This window comes from Accipiter gentilis, chromosome 2 (genome assembly GCF_929443795.1).
Source record: "Accipiter gentilis chromosome 2, bAccGen1.1, whole genome shotgun sequence".
NCBI lineage: Eukaryota > Metazoa > Chordata > Aves > Accipitriformes > Accipitridae > Astur > Astur gentilis.
In genome coordinates, this window is record NC_064881.1 from 35,191,486 (window position 1) to 35,214,006 (window position 22,521).

Genomic DNA, 22,521 nt, shown 5'->3' on the forward strand with positions numbered 1-22,521 from the left:
AGGTAAAAATAAGAGTCAGACATTGGAACTGACTCGTTGGAAATTGCCTTTGTCTGCAGCCGCAGCTACTCCAAGCGCCCGTGCATAATTTATTTTTGCATAGGAATTGAGAAAAGTTGCAAAGCCAGAATGCCTTAGCAGCCCAAATTTCAGGTTTAAAGATCATTATAACTATCAGAACAAATAATGACATTTTTGATTCAATTTTTTATTTTTCAAAGTTAGAAAAGATGGTGGCCCTGTTTCCATAACGAGCAAAGTGAGATTGTAGCATTTCTGTTTTCATAGCAGGAGCAGTTCCTGGCTCTCCCTTTCCCCTGTACTGTTGCTGGGTGCACTGGGATGCTGTTGTTTTGCAGACCTGCTGTCTCCTCACCCTCCTAAGGCTCGATTCCAGTAGATGTCCTGTGAGTCTGCAAAGGTAAACCAATTTTTTTTTTCTCCTGGGAAAATGGAGAGTAGAAGTCAGCTCTGCAGTGAGCATGAACTTCTGACTCACACCTAATTTGATCGAATCTGAAGTTTATTGGGCTTAGGAAAATCCTACTGGACTCCTTTTGGCTTTACTTCAGGATGACGGTTTGGGAAGTGAAATTATGTTGCATCCATAAGCATTTCATATCTTTTCAGTTTTCATTCATTTTCATTGAATCCTTTGTTTATCAACATGGAGTGATATGTTCCTAAACCAGTAGACCATTTATGTTCATTGAAATTATTCTTTTGGATTTGAAATGTAAGACATTTCAGGAAATTTGTTTTAAAATGGCATTGTTGCTAAGTAAAAACATTTCCCAAGGAAAAACAATTGTCTGAAATCATTGCAAGATTTTAATTAAAATTGAATCAATTTAATTTTTCTAGACAACCAGAAAATAAAATCTGCAAAATTCAATGAAAAATTCAGTTTAATTCTTTTTGTTATTTAATTCCAGAGGATGCTTCGAGTTGTCAGACAGGAGATGAACGTATTTTTCCTCATGAGGAGACTGCTTGCTAGGCAATGTCTGTGACCACCAACAGCCGTCGCAAAGGAGGCTCGGAGAATATGGAAGCTGCTGGTACAGACACATTCTTTTCTCAGGGAGGGAAAGCAGAGCATATAGGAGCAGACCTATAGGATAGGAGCTGTGCGTTCAGGGATCTGATTTCAAGTAGGAAACAGAAGCTCATTGATACGAGTGCACTGGAGATAAAACGGGGTGGGAAAATACATGCATTTCCTCAGCGTAGCTTTGTTCCCGCTTTAACTCCAGGTGCAAGAAGAAGGTTGCTTTTTGCTTGATTTTTGCAGTCAGTGACTGCCCACAGCCCAGACAATTCCTGCTGCTGCTGGACAGCCCAGCCCTCTTGTCAGCATCGTGAGAAGGATGTGACCGGAACGGATTTACCGTAGAGGAGACAATATGTGGGGAAAACCACAATATGTGGGGAAAACAGCAGCTCAGCTGCGGTTCTCATTTTGTTGGTGGAGAACTGCGATGATGAACCTTGTGTGGATAATATGGCTGAAGGTACTTTGCATGGAAAACCCTGAGCATGAAGCATGTACCCACTGTAACTGTGTGAGCTGCCTGTAAAATCAACTTCTGACTGTCATTTCAAATGCTGCCCGCGTTATGACTCCAGAGAAGTTCATACCTGTTGCTGTTCACGGCTCACAAGGTGGCTTTTGCTCAGAAGCATTTTGAAAGGCTTTGTGGGCTGCAGCTGCATAGTCCAGCCAGGAGAACATGCCATCTCCTGGGTCCTGATGTGCTGGGAAAACTGGGTGGGAGCCAGAGAGATGACAGATGTAATCACAAGTGGCCAGATCAAAAAACAGAGTGAGAGAAGCATTTAGTCCACTCTTCTAAAAGGATAAAATGTTTCTCTGCAGCCACGGAAGTGAAAACGAGGATCAGATTAATACCTGAACATTAGCATCCTAAACTAAAACGCATAAAGAAATCAATGTTTCACTGCACCTCTGTAAAATGAGACAGGGAGGTGAGTGGTGATTAGCACTGACCGCTTGGTTCCTCAGTGGGGCAGAAAGCAAAGATCCATCAGATGAAAGTTAGAGCTTTAATTTTCCAGCAGTGGAAACCAGCATTTTTGGCATCTTTTGGCATTTTGAGTTTGTCATTGTACCCCAAACAGGTAAAAGGAGTTTCCCAGAAGAAATGTAAAAATTATCTACATTTCTGTATCTCTCTCTACCCCCAGAAATTCCAGATTCTAGGGTTTAGGAAAAAAGTTGCATAAAGCTGAGTTATTTCCCTCAGTTTTATCTTATAATATTTTTCATTTTTATATATTTTAACATTTTATACTATTTTACAGGAGATAAAACTGAATAACATCAATTTACAGGAATTCATACTTCCAGATAATAAAATAGAAGTGGATGTTTGTATCTCCACGTTCTGGGATTAATAGTTAAGCTTATTTCCTGATTACTCCCTGTAGAAGTGAGTAGAAATTTTTCACAAAATAATTTTTAGGAATATATTGCTTTGGATTATATTGAAATATTTCCTTTAAATTTTATTTTGATGAAAAGTATATTGAAGGTAGTGTAAAATTTAATGTAAATTTAAAAAGTATTTTTTGCATTGTATTACATTAATTTTCATTTTTGTATAATTTTTACTTTTGCTTTATTCAGGTATAGTAATGGCAATGTATATTATGCAATAGGCATGTGTCCAGCTGTTTCATTATCAAACACGAGGTCTTTTGGGTTAGGAAGGAAATAAAAGATGTTTCAGTGGACATTATACATGAGCTTAATGACAATATCTTAAAGATTCTGAAAATGTAAAGTAACTCCTCTGCTTTTAACAAGGCATAATAAAACAATATAAAATAAAATACCAAATATAACATCACAAAATACTATCTTGAAACCCTCTAAAGGACAGCTTTCTAGCATGAAAGCAATTGATTGTGAAATACTCATTTTGTGGCTTTTTTTGTCCAATTGAGTTTTTTCCAGATATGCCAGTTTCAATGAAATGGTGTTTAGCTCCACGAGGGTTTTAACGGACAATCTTATTTCTGAAATTTAAGTAGAAATTGAAAAAAATCCCTTTTTCCTCAGTCTTTTTAGGTAGTTTAGAAAACATTCATTTATCTCTACCTCTTGTGAATTGACTACTTGATCTTCCCACCAAAGCAACCACAGCTCTAGCAAATTTGGCAGTGCTGCAGATCCAGTGAGGCTTTGGGTTTCAGGAAAATCGCTACAGGGGGCTGGGGTTCTCGGGCTGGCAGGACTCGGCACACAGCTCTAGGACTAATGCATTTTCCCAAAACACAAAACCTTTACCTGGGAAAGGTAAAACACCCAAAGAAAACAAAAATCAGATTTCCAAGACGTTTCACCCAGGACTTCCCCTGACTTTACTGTTCATCCTGCATTTTTTGTTTACTTTTTTTTAGATCTTCCATTGATTTTAACGGAATGAAGTTTATCGCATATAAACATATCTACTTGTGGGTTGCAGCAGTGTCCCAATTAATGTAATTACATGCCTTTGAGAGCTATATGTGATTGGGGCATGTGAAGAGGGCTCAGGCAGAACGACAGAGGTGCCCGCAGTCTTGAATCTTGCAATTTAGCGAACGCATGCTAAATATAGCAATGGAGGAAAACCACACTGATTCATACATCGGTCCTGTGCGTGCTGGTTTTAAACGTTGGTGTCAGTGCTTGCCAGGCGGTCCGTCGGGAGCAGGGCTGTGGAAGGGGCACAGCAGCAGCAGGCGCGAGTCAAAGCCTGCAGCCGTCAGGTTTTAGCGGGTACTTTTTGCTGGTGATACCTCCCGTGCATGGTTGGCTGCTTCCCCTCCCAGGGACGCGGTCCGGTGCTCCCCAAACGGGATGAGTTTCTTCATGCAAGCACACGCTGGATGGAAGCGGGACGAGGGTTTTGCTGAGACCACAAGACGCGTATGCGCAGATAATTTCTGTTCTTGTATCTAACTCCTTCCTGCAAAATAACAGTGGTGAGTGGTGGTAACAGAGGAAGACAAAAAGTAGAAACCAACCTAATGGAAACAGCGAGGGTGATAGATAAACTCAATTTTGTTCGCGAATGGTTATTATCAAGTTACCGTCACAGGATAGTTTTGCCTTGTGAAAATGCTTTTCACGTCAGCTCTCTTTTTGTCTCGTTGTCTTTCAGATCAAGAAGATACTGGAGCTTGCAATGCGCAGATTGTTACATTTATGGAATTGAGAACGGGGATATAAATGTAGGTAAAATAATAAAAAAGTTGAGAAGGGGAATGAGCAAAGACCTGCTTGCGAGCCTTCACCTTGAAGGCTTGGGCACGCATGTCAGAGGGGTGAAAGGAATCCCACGGAGAAGGCAGGCATGGCAAGAGGCTCCCTTGAACCCCCGGATATTCAGCACATGAATCCCTGAAAAGGCCAGGATTTCTGCAGGAGAATACTTTCTTCAGTTACTTTTCGCAGCAAGTAAAGGAGTTGAAGAACATGGAAGTGCTTGGTAGAAGACACATGGCTATGGTGCCAGGTACAAAAAAGCAATCTGTAAGCTTGTTATGACTTTTTCCTTATTTTTTAGATTTGTTCTGAGGATTAGTTAGCTAGTGAACAGAAAATAGGTGGAATAGTAAGAAAAGCAGGAAGAGGCCACACCTAACATCGCAGAGCAAGACTTTTTTCTCATTGGTATTTAAAGCTGGATCCTCAAATCTTTGTTCAGGCTCTGACTCTGGCATATAACCGTATTAAAGGAAGAAAGTTATATGTGACTATAATGCGCAGGTGAAACTGTACGTATCTGATGCATAAAAAGGATTCTGAATTTTGAGGTCTACTAAATCAGTTGGGTTTTATTGCAGTATGTTTTTTTGGTTCATTTGTTCAGGAAGAGAGCATATATTAAATATGAAGGCCATATATATAGGAAAATAATGATTTTATTAGTTAAGAAAGCAAGAAAAATATGTAATGCCCTAGTATTCCTTGAATCTGCTTATCCAGCACTAGTGTAATACATCTTCCTTCTTTAACCAGACTTCTAAATGAATGAAAGTCCCAGTAAATTAATGAGGCCCTTCTGCCCACTTAATAAAGGCTAAGTTAGCCAACAACGACTAAAAATAATGATAGGTGACTCAGGTGGACAATGAAATTCTAAACTTCAAGTATTAAATGGCTACCTTCATTCATGTAAATCGGACCATAAATTGACTTTTTAATCTTAAGACAAAAATGAATTCAAAACAAATTTATAGTACTTGCTCTGTAGAAAACTTGCAGTCAGGGAGAGGGCTGAGTTAATTGAATAAGTAATATACCCATACTCCTTAATATATAATACATTAATGCAAGGTATCTTCATATTGATCTGTGGCCAAACGATCATGATGACCTATTTTTCTGTAGAGCTGGATTTTAAAACATCAGCTGACATTATTTTTCTTTATTGCAGGGTTGGGTTGGACTGAGCTCACTTAGTATGTGCGGACATTAAATATTCAGTTTAAATACACTGAAAAGAGATGTAAAAGCTTTCCAGATTTCCCAACTTCCAAAAATTCCCATCTCTCCTTAAGGGTGTTCTAAAGCACACTTTTAATGAATAGCCCTGAGTGATTTTTTGTCACGTCAAGATTCTCATAGGAAAATGAATTAGTAGAAGCTTTGGACAAACTTTTCAGTAATGTATACTTTTTGCATTTAACGTTTAATGTAAATTTGATGTTGAACAGCGTTTCTATCCCATACTGCCTGTATGCTTTTCAGTTGCATCTTGCTTCCTATTGTTGCAGTATAGCTGCTGGACACCAAACGGTGGAGCTACCGGATGCTGTGTAACCTGTTTAGGAGAGGTGCGCTGATTCCCGTGGTTTCACAAGTTCCTCGAGAAGACGTTTGGAGAGGCTTTCCGTCACTGACACGAGCGGAGGCAGGCTGCCCAAGGTCTTTCTCATGGCTAGAGAAGTGATGCAGAGATTCTCCCATGCAGCAATTCACGGTGGGGGTACGGATTGCGAGTTTCCTGGGAAGAAGCTGCCAGCCTGGCTCCGGAGCTTGGGTCCACTGGAAGCGGCAGGTGAGGCGCGAGCCCTCGCTCCCAGCGGTGCCGTGCGGTGGCACGTCCGCGTCCCTCGGAACGTGCCCCAGGCGCGGAGGAGGACTGTGGGAGGAAACTCCTGCTCGTCCCTTCGAGCGGTGTTTCGTGCCAAGCCACGGGGAGCTGTCAGTGGCTTTGCAACGCGTTCGGTCAGTGCTGCGTACTCACAGATACTGCTGCTGTCTGTGCTGGGTTTAATTTGGGGGGGATTGAAAGAAAGTACCTTGGGAAGGATTGTACGAGGAGAAGACACATAAACCTTTCTTCCTGACTCAACTTTGTTATTTTCGCAAATGTGGAACACATTTGGTCTGGCATCCCATTTGATTTGTTTACTGCTTTTGTGTCCCACATTTGGAGAGGCTTTCCAAAGATAGATATTTCTCTCATCTGGCCTGGCTCTGTCTTCTGCACAGAAACCCCAGTATAGGTGGGTGGAGTACTCGTCCAGGGTGTTTGGGTGGGCCGGGAAGGGGAACACAGTGAACTTTTGGAATAACCTGGGCTGTAGTTTCAGGCTTGCCAGTGGTTCAAGTGTAGAAATTATGGGATTTGTTTGGGAAATGATGTTAGACAATATCAGCTATCGGCCCTTACCTTGGTTGCATGCAGCTCGCTCTTTACGTGATCTGCCCCTGGATGTGGAATATTACAGCGCTGTTATGAATTATTCTGTCTGTGTGCTTTGGAAAGTATGCAATATGGCTCATTTTCAAACATCACTTCTGTTATAAAAATCAGTGGCTCCTGCAGTGACCTGAAACTAGTCAGGTAGGATTTAAAAGAGCAAAGAATTTCACAAATGGCTGATTTGTTACTTCATTGTGGCATGCGTAAATAGTGCTGTGTTTCAAAAAAATATTCCCCCCTCGCATTCTAGGTAAGACTATTACTAGTTTTTCATGCAACTATAATTCCCAGTTTAGGTGGGACGTATTTCAGTCAAATCAACCTGAAAGGAGGAACAAACCCATCCTCTCAGCCCAGCTTTTTTCCAGCCAGAGCCCCCTCCCTGGAGTCTTCCTTCTAACCTCCATCTCAGCTGGCCTTGCCCTTTTCAAATATGCTGAGGAATTAAGCAAGTACTAGCTTCACTGCCCTTGCCACCTGGTATATCTGCCAAAAGGGTTGGGAGATCTAAAAAGGGAAATTTTTTTCTGCATATACTCTGAGGCTTAGCGTATAGACCCTGTCATACCGTAGTCTTTCAGACTTCACTTGAACACCTCTGTAATGGCCCAGAAGAAGACACTTTTCCCCAGAAGCCGTTGCCTAGCATGCATCATTCTTGGCAGTATCTGCAAATAAACTTATTGTAATTGATTTAATAATTTTCAAATAAAAAAATTATGATAGCTGCGGACAGCTATAAATAACAGAAATGAAACACATTATTTGTACTGCGCCTTCACATGCACTTGTTTAGCTCTTTTTGCTGTTAAGTTAAAACATCTGTTTCTATGGAAGTGGAGCATTCCATGCAACAAACACAGCACTGGAAGTGACCCACATATTAAATGACAACATTTGACAAATTCTAGCAGTTGATTACTGGGGAGGAGTAGACTGTGGTTATAATCAGAGTAAACCAAAAAAATGTGTACCTTTATAAACCTAGAGTTTAAATGAAACATCTGTACTAAATCATGTTTGTAGAACAGCACTGTAGCCAACTACCAGACCATATGATAATGGGGTGTTTTTAACAATCCCTATTTCCATCTCCATCTTCCAAATCAGATCCAGACAGTGCCCACTGGCATGAATTCTGCCGGAAACCAATTGGGATAGTGTCAGGCTGCAGTAGATGCTGTCAGTTTAGATATAGATACCTGTAAAAAGCCAGTGACTCCAATACCTCATGGAGATTATAAGCACAGGTAGAAACTCAGGTGGATGTTAGGGTGCTTCATAGGCTACAGTCTTTTCCAGGCATATTTTAACTGAGGCTTATACCCTGGAAAAGGTGGATATACTGCAGTGACTGTGGAATCTTATTCTTAAGGAAATGTGAGTGTATAGCAAGAAAATGGGTATTAGAATTGCAGCAGCATGTCAGCTGGTGATAAACCAAGAGTGCTCAGACTGGCACCAAACCCAGGTTTGGCAGCTCACTTAATGCTTTGAGTCTGCGAAACTGGTATACAAAAGTCAAGTAAGTACAATTTTCTTTGAGTGCTTCCTGTTGCTGTTAAGTAGATACAAAGCAAAAGAAAACTAGTTTAGCCCATCTCTTTATGTAGATTCTTGAACTGATATTCGCTAGTAGCATGTGAACATACAAATTTTCCTATTACTGCAGAATATCCCCTGAATTAATTTAAAAAACCAAACAAATGCCCAAACTTTTTACTAGCTTTACATAGTCACTGCAATCTTCCAAAAACTGAAAAAAATGCAAACCCACCCTGCAACTACATTGTATACTTTTAGATGGCCTGTAATAAAAAAAGTTTCCATTGTATTAGGAAAACCTGTTCAGAATTCCTTGACCAACATGAGTGATACTCAATAAAAATTGAACTATCAAAAGAGTGAAATATTACTTGAGTGACACTCAAGAAATAGTAGTTAATTGACATACGGAAAGTTCTCACTCTGAACAAGTAGATCAGTGCCATCTGGCAGGAATAAAAGGACAGGCTACATTAACAGGGAATAAATAATATAAGGAGTGGCAGTGTCTAAATTTACATTTATCGGTTAGCAGGACATACCTAAAATACTATAATAATCAAATTATCTCATTACTTAGAGCTAACCTGGCAGGGCATTATGTCCATGAGGAGTTAATGGGATTCTTATTTAAGGGACAAGTTTTTAAGATAACATGCAAGTTGTACAATGAGGAGGTAGGGAAAAATCTGTACAGTATTCATTTAAGATATAATTTTGGTGGATTTTGGTGTTCCAATACTTTGTTTTAAACATTCTATTTAAGTTTGCAAATAGTGTATAAGAAGCTTAAATACTTAGACCACTGCCATAATAGAAATTGTGACTGAATTCAAGAATAACAACAGGAAAGTGGACAACCAGTGCAACCAGAGTGCTTAAATATACAAGAAAATCTGAAATAAAAAGATGAATTTCATTGAGATAAACACAAAAGGTGGGGGGGATGGGGGGAGCAAGGAATGTTGAAGCTCAAAAAACTTAGAAATACAAGATCATCTTTGGGTTTATATTTTATTAAAAAATTTTCATAGATTTATAAATGTTATTTTCACAAGGGACTATTAGATCATCTGGCCTGACTTGATCTTGTATAAAAGCAATGTCTAGAGAGTCCTCTGAGGGGGCTCTTCCTCAATTTATTTGATACTGTATAACTAACAACGTGCAGTACTATTACACAAAATGAAACACTTTGTCATACAGATCTTTAATGAAATAATTCTCACAATATTTTTCTTGAATACCCATTTTTATGATGGTGTTTATTTCAAAATCCAATGCAAAACTTAATTCCTAGTATTTACCTGAGCTTCAGTTCAAGTTGTTTGCTTCTGGTGCCATAGCATCTGACAAATAAAACCACTTGATTGGGACCATCTAAATTTTCCTTATTCTTTGGCTTCTTTCAGTATCAAGCCATCAGTATATGTTTCAGTATATTACTTTCTAAGTCATTTATAATGGCACAGATGAACTGTTGTATAAAGTTGAAAAAATATCTCTGAACCTGCCAACATCAGTGTCTAGTTTCTTAAGACTAACCTTTTGGTTTGGAAGATTTTTACAATGGTTGTATGTGTGACTAATGAAAGTTGTCAGCTTAATCTGCCTCATCAAATACACTACTAACTAAAATTCTATTTATATTTAGGAAGAGTGTTAGTAATTGATGAAATAATTCCAAATTCAATATAAAGGCAGTTTCGGAGGGTTTTTCTACAGCACAATGTGAAGGCCACAAGTTACACACAATACCTCATCACTCACGAACAGAAGATCTTTATATGCACAGTGAATAACAGCTAAATTAAATGGAACAGGTATTTTAGACAAGTTAACAGTCCAGATAAATTTGGGGACACCTTTCTTAAAATACATTAGGCAGGTAGAATTACTTTTCTTCTCTCAACAAATGCAGCTACATCTTAACCTCATGATTTGTAGAACTGTCTGGTATTAAACTCACTCCAGCAGAGAAATTTCGAGTTTTGTAAAGTCAGTGAGCATGACCACTACCATTTTGTAACTCTACTGCATTTTTCTTCTCCTATCATGTACCATTATTTAATTCTGTTTCACCATTTGTATGTCGTGTGGGATCCTGCCTGTATGGCATGACAGTTGAAAGTCTGGCACACATTCTTGACAGCTGTTTTGAAGTGAAGGCTGTGATGCGTGCTACATCTGGAGGTGCTGAGGTTTGAGTGCAGACAGTGGAAAAGTCCAATTTCTCTTTAGGGATGGCTGGGATAGATTTACAATATCTAAGCTCTCATTCAGGAAGGGGACTCCATAAGGATCTACTCAGGCAGATGCCGTTGCAAAATCAAAGCCAAAGACTCTATGGCACATTTTGTGATACTACAAAATAAGTTAAATAAAAACAAGTTAAATATTCAGTTAGAGGACTCATGAACATCGCCTATACTATTCTGAAATGGCAGCCAAAAGGTATACGTTTTCTGTCTGATTTTTAAGATACATTTTTGTTTACTTAATATATATCAGTGTAAAGTTGGATCTAGACTTCATAGCAGACTTTATGGATGACTGGAGAATTGTGAAAATGGTAATACTATCAATCTCAAGAAATTCAACCCTAATTAATTAAGATGCAGTATGTCTTAAAGAAGTGGAGTGGAAGGGAAGGGGTTGGCAAGTTATTTTTTTAAACTTGATCTGTTAACATTTTTGGTCTGGGAAAACGATGATCTTTTACTAATGATTTCATGTCCTGCCCAGTCAAAAACTCATCACTCACACATTTGTGTCACATGAAAACAGTACATTCTTATAGTTACAAGAAATCTTCAATTTTTAGTGCTATATAAAAATACAATAAATTTTGCCTAATTTCAGAGAAAAATAGAAACTCACTTTGTACACTTGCATACTTAAAAAATAAAGCTGGCCAAGTTTTTCTACATGCTGTAGCATTCACAGAGTGATGCATTTTTGGAACTGTAGGCCTTCCTCCTGCAACACTTTTTCCTGAGAGTAGTACTTTCCAAATATTTCAGGTTTCTATTTTTCAATCCAGAATGTTCCTCCTAAAATAAAATTATCCTGGGTATTTTGTAATGTATAAGGAGGCTGGGATTAGTGACTGGTTTGGTTATTGGCATTTTCTTGATTTTTTTTCTAAGTATTTTCATCCCTTTGGCTTTTGGAGACATGGTGCTTCCAATGAACTGAGTGCCAGCCGTGAATACTTGATATGTCTCTGAAGCAAAGGTGGGGTCGGTCGGTGGGGAGCTGAGGATCTCTCGTGTCCACGCTATATCCCTCTTCAAAGCTGCGTTGTGCCACATAACAACAGTTTGACCTACTCAAGGCCTGGATGGAGCATTCCCCACCTCTGCCCAGTTCCACAAATCCCCTTTGCAGCACAGGAGCTGGCAAAGCGTCAAGACCCCCTTTCTTCTCCAGGACCTGTACATCAGTGCCCAGGACAGTGAAGCTTCGTAGGGTCTGGAAGGAAAAACCAGAACATTTGATAAAGCCAATTCGGGATGCACTTAGATGCTTTGGTGATGAGTACTACAGCAAATCCAGACTTGTCTTCACCCTTGTGCTTAAAATGGTGATTCCTACTGAGTGCTTCATTCTGTAGCTGCACCAGAGCATATTCTTGTTCAAGCATGGCATCGTACTCATTCTTGTCTTCCAGTTTCAAGGCTATATTTTCATTTGAAGCCAGTGACGTTGTTTCGTGGAAATGCAGGAATCCTTGCCAAAATCAGCCAAGAATAAGGCGATCATCAAAATAAACTTCCACTCTGGTCATGTTTCAAAAAATTCAGTAGAGCCTAGAACAGCTTGACAGCCCTACAACTACTTGTTGAAGGCCCTGTAGCACATAGAAGTAGAAAATGTAAATGTTCAGATTTTTGGGGTGAAATTCCATCCAAATCATTCCAGTACACAGAAATGTGCAACTTCAACAGAAAGACTTTCTACATCTGAAATAAAATATTAGTGTTGCTGTTGAAGTACTCACTTTCCCCAGACAAGCTCCATCATCAGATGGTCTTAATTGAGTTCTGACACCGAGTCTAATCAATCTGTATTAAAGAAATAGCAAAAGAACTTGACTTTAGTTTTGGGAAAATTACATATTTAAAGGACTCGAGTATCAGCCGCAGAGTGATTTTACATTAAGTGAAAGCTGCTGTTAGGAAAAGAAAACTGAGAAAATCTCAGAGCTACTCAGTCAGCTCCATTCACTGCACATTTTAAGAAGAAAAACCTTGCTGATCATAAATAAGTTACTGTTTGTTAAATGAGAGACCTGTATATTCCTGAATGATACGTTATTTTTAAGAAACCTCGCTTCTTATCCACATAAATATCAGGGAAAGTTCAAATTACTATTTTCCTCTATGAAATGTTCATTTTCTGTTTTCCCCCATCCAAAACAGCTTTCAAAGACTATGTAGTACTTCAGACTTCTAGAAGCTAGTGAGGTTTTTACTTGCAGAACCAATGGCCAAATGATGGTTGGGTGGTCTAAAGTTTACTCAGCACCCAGATGTTATACGGTTTCCAGAGCTTCTGTGGTTGAATTTGGATATTTCATTTTTTTATTCTGTGCACTAAATCATTATTACATATTATTCAGGGAGTAATGGAAAACTGTTAGCTTTGACATGATATAATAATATAATGAAAGCCTGAATTATAATTTCTTTGACATTTAAAATGTCACTGTGTACATTTTTAATTATTTATACATTATGCACTCATAAATATATACACTCATTTGTGGCAACCAGACGGTTTCAAAATCATTGGTTATTCATCATGAAGGTACACATGAACCTCCTGCATCCCCACAGAAAAGTAAGTCTTTTGTCCTTTACTATTTGCCATCAAAGGACTCTTTCAGTGTTTTTTTTAGCATTTCTTTACAGCTGTATTTTTCATACATCTTAGCTTTGTGTTGCCTAAAGTTATCTATCTGTATGAAAATTAAAATGATGACAGGCAGATTGCAAAGAAAAAGCTAAATTCTTATGTTTATATTATTTCTGAACTAAACTGCCAGTTATCTTTGGTTGCAAATATGCAGTTCCATGGGGCCTTGAGGGCCCCAATGGTGGAAGCCATCTGCTGCAGAGGCTTTAATGTCTTAGGGACTCAAAGTTTCCAAAACATCCAAGGATTTCCTTCTATATGATACTGTTCATTTTTAATGTGCTGTTACTTCTCTTCCTATATAGAAACAGCAATGTCAGTCATTTTAGTTTTAATTATCTGGTAGCAAAAATTAGTGAATTGCAATGGAATCTTCTATAGTCAGTCTGGCTGAGATATACATTTTACTCACTATCTCACCTAGCCATTTGTCTAAGATTAGACATTAGTGTTGGCTAAACTTTTAAAATTTTAAAAAATCAGATTGACTGTAGTATTACCAATCCTAACCATGCCATCTGTCTTACCTCAGTATAATACACAGAAGTATTAGGAGCCTATTAAAGGATTCATAGCAATCAGAAAACTGAACAGAAAAGTCAATGAGAAACTCCAGTGACCAGATGTCGCTGAAGTTTTTCCCATTGTCCCACACTTAGTTGTCTAACTCGCTGCTCTGAGGAGAGTCACGGTCCAGACACACCTAGTAAGGCAACCCTTAGGTTCTGACAAACAGCTAGCTTTGTCAAAGCCCATTTTTACATATAACAGTTGGGCAGTTGGGCTACCTGTCATGAAAGTGGGATGCCTAAGTGCAGGTCCAGCCCTGTCTATTGATGTCAATTTTACATCTTGCATCTCCAAGGATTCCCTGGGTTAGGTTGGAAAGGGCTGAGCATTTCTTCTTTTCTCCTGGTAAAGATGGACTATCATGCAGCAATTTGCAAAATAAAGGCTCTGAGAATTTGGTAGGCAAATGGTAAACTGAAGCAGAAAGAGACAGCAGTTTTCTAAAGATTGTGCACTTCTGGGGCAGGGATGGGTTTGAAACATAATGCTCCCAGTAGGTGCTATTACTGTCTTCTATAGGTATTTCTTGGTTTTGCCTTGACACTTCTTTTCTAGAGGGGAGAAAACCAAATCAATATTATTTGGAATATTTTTTTCAATGTGGATGCTTACTCATGAAACCAAAGGACTGGAGCACAATTTAAAAAATTCCTCGTCTGAAGTATTTTCAGCTCTCTCAGTTGCTCTCATGGTCTTATGTGTACCAAAATCAAGTCTTGAGAAAAGTCTTCCATTTTAACCTTAACTTGAAAGGAAAATTTGTGTCTGAATTAACAGATGACCTCGTGATTTCTCAAGCTCCTCATTCGATCCCCTTTAAGTACTGAGGGCACTGACTGCTGGGTACCCACCTATATTGAAGTTCTCAGATTTGAATGATCTTCCTGAATCAGTTCGGGAATCCAGAGCACTTTCACTATGTCTGATACTCCTGTGCCACAGTCTGACACCTCTGCCTGTGTTTAAAAAGAGAAAAGGAAAAAGGAAACATATCCTTTCATAGACTCCATGTCAGTCTCTTCTGTTGCTAGTTTAGTCTTTCTGTCTAGGGATGACTTTTCTTTCGGTAAAACAGCAGGACTAGGAGAAGAGCAGATCAGTGCAGACAATCCTTATCACCCACATTTACCCATGTACACACACCAAAATCAACTGTGAAAAATAGTCAGATGTGGAGCTAGCAGAGATAACACTGCTCACATGGCTGTTATGCTCCAAACTTTCTAAAGCACATTATTTGTGGTTTCACTCTCTTTTACTTGGTAGCGTCTACAACGTTAGCCCAGCACCAACAGTCCCTTGATTATTCATTGCAGCTTCCAGGAGGCCAGCTGCCACTTCTGCCACTGAGTCATAGGTATTAGACTTTACTAGGCTTGAGTACACATGATGCCTTGCTTGGCATAGTCACATCTGTGTCATGAAAATTAATAAAGAAATATTTTTAGATCATTTATTGATTCACGGATTTAACTCATTCACTCATTTAAGGTTCTCTCTTCTTTCAAGTTCTATGTCATTTTTCGTAGTTACAAAAAAAAAACCAACCCAGCTTTGAAGAAATACTCAAATCAATCTTTGGCTCTGATTTTTCAAGACTACCTGTATGGGTAGGTCTTTGTAGAGTCCTTTTACTTAATAAGGGACTTAGATACTGTAAACCCTTCCCAGCAGTCCCAAAAGAGAAATTGTACTTTTCCACTGTACTTTTCCACTCCAACCTTACCAGATGTAGCACACATCATATTCGTCGTTTCAAAACAGCTGTCAAAAGTGTGTGTGTGCCAGTCTCAGTTGCCCCGGCATTCAAATGGTATTTCACATGACATACAAGTGGCAACATCAAATTAAAGGAATAATGGCACACAGTACTACAGAAATATCTAATGGATTGATGGAAGAGTAAACCAGATTGCAGGCATCTCCATTGGCACTCTTTTCCATTTACCAACTCAACTGAAGTACTTATGTCTAGGACTATCTTTTCCACAAATGTCTTTCTCCTCTCTTTTTGTAATTTTGGCATTGTTATATACTCCTTTTCTCTTGGTTCTGGTATCAGATTATGTTTATTCCTTCAATTCCTATTGCAGAAATCATATCCAAGTTAGGATTATTTCTTCAGTCATCTCCTAAAATCAGCTTCTTCCTGCCTTCCCAGAAACTTATCACATTGGTCAAAACATTAACATTGAGATAACCTAGCTTGTTTGTTACACATCTGGAGGAAGACATCAACCATGCAAAGTTCCAGAACAGCCTCCCAGCAGAAGTGGAAGCAAACACCCAAATCAGGTCTAATGTAGGTTTTGCTACTGAACAGGAGTTACTTCCAATACAAGGAGTCAGGAGGCTTCTTTGAAGTATGTTTGCTCTGTTTCTGTGTTATTCCTACGTGTATAGGAGCAGAATCTATCTTCATTGAAGAGTTTATTTCTGTTAAGCATCTGGGTATGGACTAGCTCATCCAATGCAGAGCTGATTAGCCAAACTTACCGCCAAGAATCTATATTGAAGAGCTGCACTTAGGTCATATCTATACAGATACTGTAGGATGGGCCCTGGGACGTCATGCTGAATATCCTGCAAATCCTGCATTATGTAAATTGAAAATTGTTCGGTAGCCTCAGGTCATGGAAACATGACCCAAAAATCTGGTGGTGATCATGCTAGTGTTTAAAGTCTTCCAGAGAGCAGCCACTCATACAGCTCTCTTTGGTCCTCCTGCTTCATGTTTCTTACGTGTTGTGGGTAGTCTGCTTTCAGTCTGTTGTCCCTCTCCCCTCATTGCTCTTTCGGTGTCAACCAGAAGCCAGCTGGCTGGTCCATCCTCCTTCAGTTCAGAGTTACTTTGGCGAGTACCAGAATAACACGGTACTCCCTCCAAGTGGGGCTGCCTTTCTCCAGTCAGGCTTAAAGGCCCTGCCAAAGAATTCAAAGAACATCTTGTTTTACAACCACAGAAAGAAATACAAAAATTCTTCCCCTTCACATGCCAGAGTTGATACTTTTTATCTACAAAGCCTGTAAGACATGGCACAGCCATCTCCCCTTTGCCTTCCCCTGTTGCCTTTTCACTGTCTGCACACCACGCAGAGTGAAGTTTGTACAGATCTCTGCGATACCATTTTAATGTACTTTGGCTGAAGGCTCCGTGAGGCAGAGACTGAGGCCAGAAACTGAGATTTGGCAAAGCGAGTCCTGGGATCACCATCTGGGGATCAGGCCCCAAATCAGAGGTGCAGGGGCTGCTCATGGTTCTGTGCAGTTCACTGTGGCCCTAGTGGGCAGAGGTGGGTCGAGTGATGGTTTCCCAGTGACACTCTTAGGAGCAAGGAAAATGCTATTCTCAACAGAAGGACCAAGCATCTCCTTATCAGGGAATTCAAGACAAGCCCAAGAGCAGCTGAAAAAGCATATTCATAAAGAAGGAATGAGGATGTCTTGTATGATGAGTTCCAGCTTTTCTGTTAGATGTTCTTTTCTCTAGCAATATTCTCATGACTGAAGCAGCAACAGATTCAGAATCACCCACTGACCAGTTTCCAATATTGCTTAATATGATTTTTGGACTGGACAGGCTAGTTTATGGTCCATTACAGCCCAGTGTGGCTGCAGTACCCAGGAAGGTCTGGTCCTTTTCCACCAAATACTTGGTTCCAGGATCCAATACATAATATAACACCGTTCTGTTACAGCTGCAAACGGGTGTTGCTATTTTATGATTGCTAGTTATATTTACTTTGAAAAAAGTATTTTAAGAAGACAATTGTCTAAGATAGTCGTGCTGCAGCTGATGGACTTTTGATGTGGTGAAAAGAGAGAGAGGGCCATTTTCAGCCAAAAGCTGTGGGCCAGAAAACTCCTTATCCCAAAAATTCAGGACAAGAATGAACAGCAGCAGCAGATGAAATGAGCATACACTCAGAAAAGTGCTTTAAAACACCTTCTGCAATGAATTGTTTTCTCAGGCCTACTGTGAAAAATTTAGACTTCTTTCTCCTCCCCCCAGCCCCTGCCCCGAGAAAAGCTTTACATAGGTTTTAAGTAGTGATAAATAGTATGGTTGCCATAAAGCCTTAGTCTTGATTGATTGCTATGTGTACTGTATGTGGTACATTACATGCTGTTTTTCTGACACTGGTTTCCTGTCATTAGTCAAACGTCATTTCATCTGGAGTAATGGTAATTTCTAGATGAAAGGTAAGGCCTCTGATAAAAAGGACAGGCCAATCATGTTTTCACATTGGTGAAAATCAGGAGGAAATTCATTTCAGTATAGTCGCTTTGCGTTTATATCAGTGTCACTTAAAGTAGAACGTAATGCTGTACACAAAGCTAGATACAAAGTGCATTATTTTAAAATGATTGTTTTGCATGCTAATTGGCAAAAGTGGAATAATAGAGAAGTCCTGTGTTACATGGGGACATTCATTAATCACTATTACTGGTTTTGTACTAGCTAGTTTTTCAAATTCTTAGAAAATAAATTCTCTCTGATCTTCTACATGGGTTGGCAGAAAAAAACAGCAAAGGATGACACCTGGGACCTTTCCCACTTCTTTGCTGCTAAGAGGTTTGGAACAACATTTGGACTGGAGATCATGAAAGATGCTGTCAGAAACGTTTAGAAGTATGGAAATAAAGACCAGGTAGAGTATTTGTCTGAACACATTAATATATCTAATACCTTTAGCCCTTTAACATAGTGGTAAGAGGCAAGGGTCTAGTTAGAAATATTTGTTTAAATACAGTGCTTCTTGCCAGATATAGTGACTGTCATGCACAGAAATGTGAGTGCTTGCTTGGAGGACACTAGGGTGATGGCACTGAAAGACTCATTTTACCTTCTCATCTGGCACAGGGCTCAAAAGAGTTAAATGCATATCTGTGCTAAGCCCAGATCTACCCTGTCTGGGACAGTAACAGCTTTGGTCTGATCAAACAGTCAGCAGTTGTGGTGTCACAGTCACATTCCAGTGTCATCATCCTGTGCTGAAGAGCAAACTGTTCACAGAAGTCATGGGAGAAAAGGAGTATGAGAGGATTGTATCTGATTTGGCTGTAGGAACTTTGTATTTGATTGATTTTTATCCCATTTTAAAACTTTCTGTGTTACAGAAAAGATGTTGAAAACCAAAAGAATAAATCAGATCCTGTGCATGAACTATTTACTGCAGAGACTGAAATCAGTCCTGCTGGGATTACCTGTTAGAACAGATACAGACACTGCAATAAGCCCTTTCAAAGATTATCCGAGCACAGGCATCTCGGGGAGCATGGCAGCATATGCGCTTAGTAAGGGTTAATATAGTTTGGCACAGCTAGAATAGTAATTAAAGAAGAAGACATTACAGGCTATGGCTCCTGATGAGGTACTCCTTTCCTGGGGTGTGCTGGAAGTCACAAGGCCAAAGGCCAAGTGACTTCATGCTTCTCAGAAGAGGCCATGACACACATCCTGGAAAGGCATGTGGAAATTTCAAAAACATCTTACATGGGCAGAGGCCTCCTACAAACACCAGTGTGAGCCCCAGGACATTTTTCACATAGGATTGTTAATTTAATATTCTGGCATATCTCTCTGAACAATTAAGGACAGATACTCGGCTATTACTTGTAGATTACCCCAACACAATCACACAGTTTCATGCCTGTCTTTCTACAGCCTTTTTAGATTATCAAAACAGGGGGGTTTACCCATGTAGAGATTTCTAAGTGCCAGCCTTTAGAAGCTCTAAGTCTGATTCTTGATAACCTTGATAAACGTGCACATCTCTTTTACATGAAGGAGGATCCTTTCTTAGAACTGATGTTTTACAGATTAAGTTACAGAAAAACTGCAGTCCATATGGGCAGCACAAAGTAAGTAAAACCAAACGCAGCCCAAAGTGTAATAATATCAGAAGAGCAATAATTTGAAATGAGGTGGCTTGTTACAAACTGCAGCCTATTTGGAACAGAAGTCCAATCCAACTTCTTTCTCCCAAGTCCTGGAAGGTTCAAAGGCTCGATTAGTTATGCTCTGTACAATGCTATGAGATCCTCATGTAGTGCTCTGTAAAACCAACTCTTCCGTTTTCTACCACAAAATGATGTATTAATGCTTGTCTGAAGCATAGAAATTACGAGCCAATGGCAAAGGTGAGATGGACATCTAGGAGCTCGAGTATTAGTTAAGGTCAGCAAGCAATGAGTACGTAGTTAGGTCTTTGAAAACAAGGTAGTGTAGCAAATCATTAACGTTAGTGGAGTTATGCCACTTTGTACCAACAGAGGATGATGGCCATTCTACCTTCTTAATAAAAAGACGTACTTCCTTGTAAATTCAGTATCTGATGATTTCTAGGAAAAATAAATGCTTTTGGTTTTTCAAAGTCTTTCTGTCAATAGTATGACAATCACAGTACACACAAAATTATCTAAACGGTATGTCGTTAGAATGTAATTCATATACATCTACATGAGCATTAAAAAAATAAAGAAAAAACCAAAGTAGTACAGTACAAGGCTCCAGCAAGTCCATGAGGATCTTCATCATAATAACTGATTAGCTTTGGAAAGCGCTGCAGTCCATGCAAATGAAAAGGTCTCTGTTGGCTAAGTTGCTGCCTTATTTACAAAATTTTATGAAAAAGATATGGCCTAAATTTTCTTCTGATTAGTAGTCAGCTACTGACTAGTTCATATAAATCCATTTTCTGTTCTGCCAGTGAGTGACAAGTATAGTCATTTGCTGGTGAGTGCCCTGAAGCTATAGTCCACGTTGTTTGAGGAGGCTCCCTTTCTGGAGGACAGAGAGCATCAAAGTGGGAGATGTCTCTGTGAAGGTTCACTGTAAATCTCAGAGCCCCTCTAAGTCTTTGGTCTGGAAACAGTTTCATCCACGCGGGGACTGGGCACCGGGGTGTGCCACAGCGGGGAGCCAGGCACCAGCCGTCTGGGACTGGGGACGCTTTTTCCTGGCTGAATAGTACAAGGAAATCAAACTCTCACTGGGAAAGTATTTCTTAGCTCTGGAGAGCTGTTTTCTGTTTATTTAGCTGTATATTGTGTTACATTCTTCAGAAATGCAATCACACCTAAGCAGAATGAGGATGATGTCTTCTTGTGCTATACAGATTTTGATGCTGTGTGAGACTTGCAGTAAGATGGGAAAACAAGGCGAGAAAATTACCTGCAAGTATTTGCTCACCTAGAAGAAAAGTATTGGCAAGTCTGTCATAAAGCGATGCTTCCAGAAATACAAAAAGCACTTGTTCTGCCTTGCTACTGGAGCAGGAGACCAGGAGTGAAGAGCTAAGGGGAACTCTCAACTACTGTCAGCTGTTACGCTTCGATGACTTCAGTAACAATATAAGGCAGCTGAGGGTTTCCCAGATGGGTCCTTGCTCCCTGCTCTGCTACTGACTTACTGTATTGACAGTCTCAAATTACTAATTTGTGAAGAAATGGCTGCAGCAGTGTTGACCAACTTGCAGTGTGTTTTTCATAATTAATCAGCAGTTTGCAAAATATTTGAACGTCATAATGGAATAAAGCACTAATAGGTTAGGGCAGTTTTTATGTGGTATGAAAATCAGGATGTTAATGCTTCTGTTTCAGATCAGTCTTACAGTCCAAATAAAAAGAATGTGCACTACCATCCTTCCTCTTAGGCCAGTCAAATGTATTCACCTCTGGAGAAAAGAGCCATGAAATAACCATAAATTGCTTCAGCAAATTACAGTCTAGACTTGCTGATTTGTTTTAACATGAGATATCAAACCCATATGCAAGCATTATTGTAAACTGCTGTTCCTAAATGCCTGTAAACGCATTGTCCTGTAGACTAAGTATCACTGCAGCCAAGTAATTACTTAGATTTAATGTGGAATTTGTAACAGGAAAGGAGTATTCGCTGTGTCACTTGTAGTAGTCTGGTTTTTCTCTTCCCCTGACATCTTTAGACAGAGTGGCTGGGTCATCACTATCATTTGACAGCAGTGCAGCTTGCAGAAGATGAGATGGCTATTTGTGGTTAGGTAACACTGACACAGACAGTGAGCTGTGTACCTCCAAAAAGAAAATGAAACAGGAGTCAGGCTGCATTTAATTTTTAATGCTTTTTTGTGGTTGTCCAAGTTTATCTTTATAATTCGTAGTACCCACAAGATGTACTCATTTCCTTCAGAACAACAGCTGTGGAATGCACAGAGGATTACCTTTGTGGTTTCCCCACAGCTGAGCTTTGCCTCCTTCTAGAAGAACGTGAAAGCTGCCATTGACTACAGTGGTCTCTTTTCCTTTGATAGGCTGCAGTCTTCAGCCAAGCATATACACATCAAGTACAGGGCAGTCACAGATTCATAATAATTTCCAATGAAAATAAAATGTGTATGAAACCTTCACTTCTCATGGGCCAAAGGCTTTTACAAACTATTCATTATAATAGTACATATTGGTACAGCTATTCAAGATTTTCAAACCTAGGAATCTAAAGCTGAGGGCAAAGTCATCTTATTGTATTGTACCTGTGACAGTGGCTTCTTGGGCTGGGACTTACTGGTTCTGTCACTGGCTACTTAATTTTGGGAACTGGAACTATTAAATGCACAGAGTAATTGAGATACTGAGTTTCTGTAGTAAATTAGTGTCCTGTAGAGTTCAAAATGAAACAAAAAATGTCACAAAAAAAAAAATTTTTTTTTTAGTAAATCTGTTCCCTACAATGAAATACTGCAAAAGTTCATTGTAAACATGAAGCAACTGCAACTGAAAA

General features: G+C 39.4%; 1 long non-coding RNA gene across 2 annotated transcripts; it reads left to right on the top strand.

The window, feature by feature from the left end:
- Positions 1 to 292: 292 nt before the first annotated feature.
- Positions 293 to 7,468, top strand: LOC126051279 (uncharacterized). 2 transcript variants are annotated; one of them, XR_007509771.1, is made up of 5 exons: positions 293 to 421; positions 936 to 1,061; positions 2,326 to 2,453; positions 4,173 to 4,526; positions 5,791 to 7,468. It is a non-coding gene; the product is annotated as an uncharacterized LOC126051279 (long non-coding RNA). The 2 variants fall into 2 exon arrangements; XR_007509770.1 differs by lacking the exon at positions 2,326 to 2,453.
- The last annotated feature ends 15,053 nt before the right edge of the window (positions 7,469 to 22,521 follow it).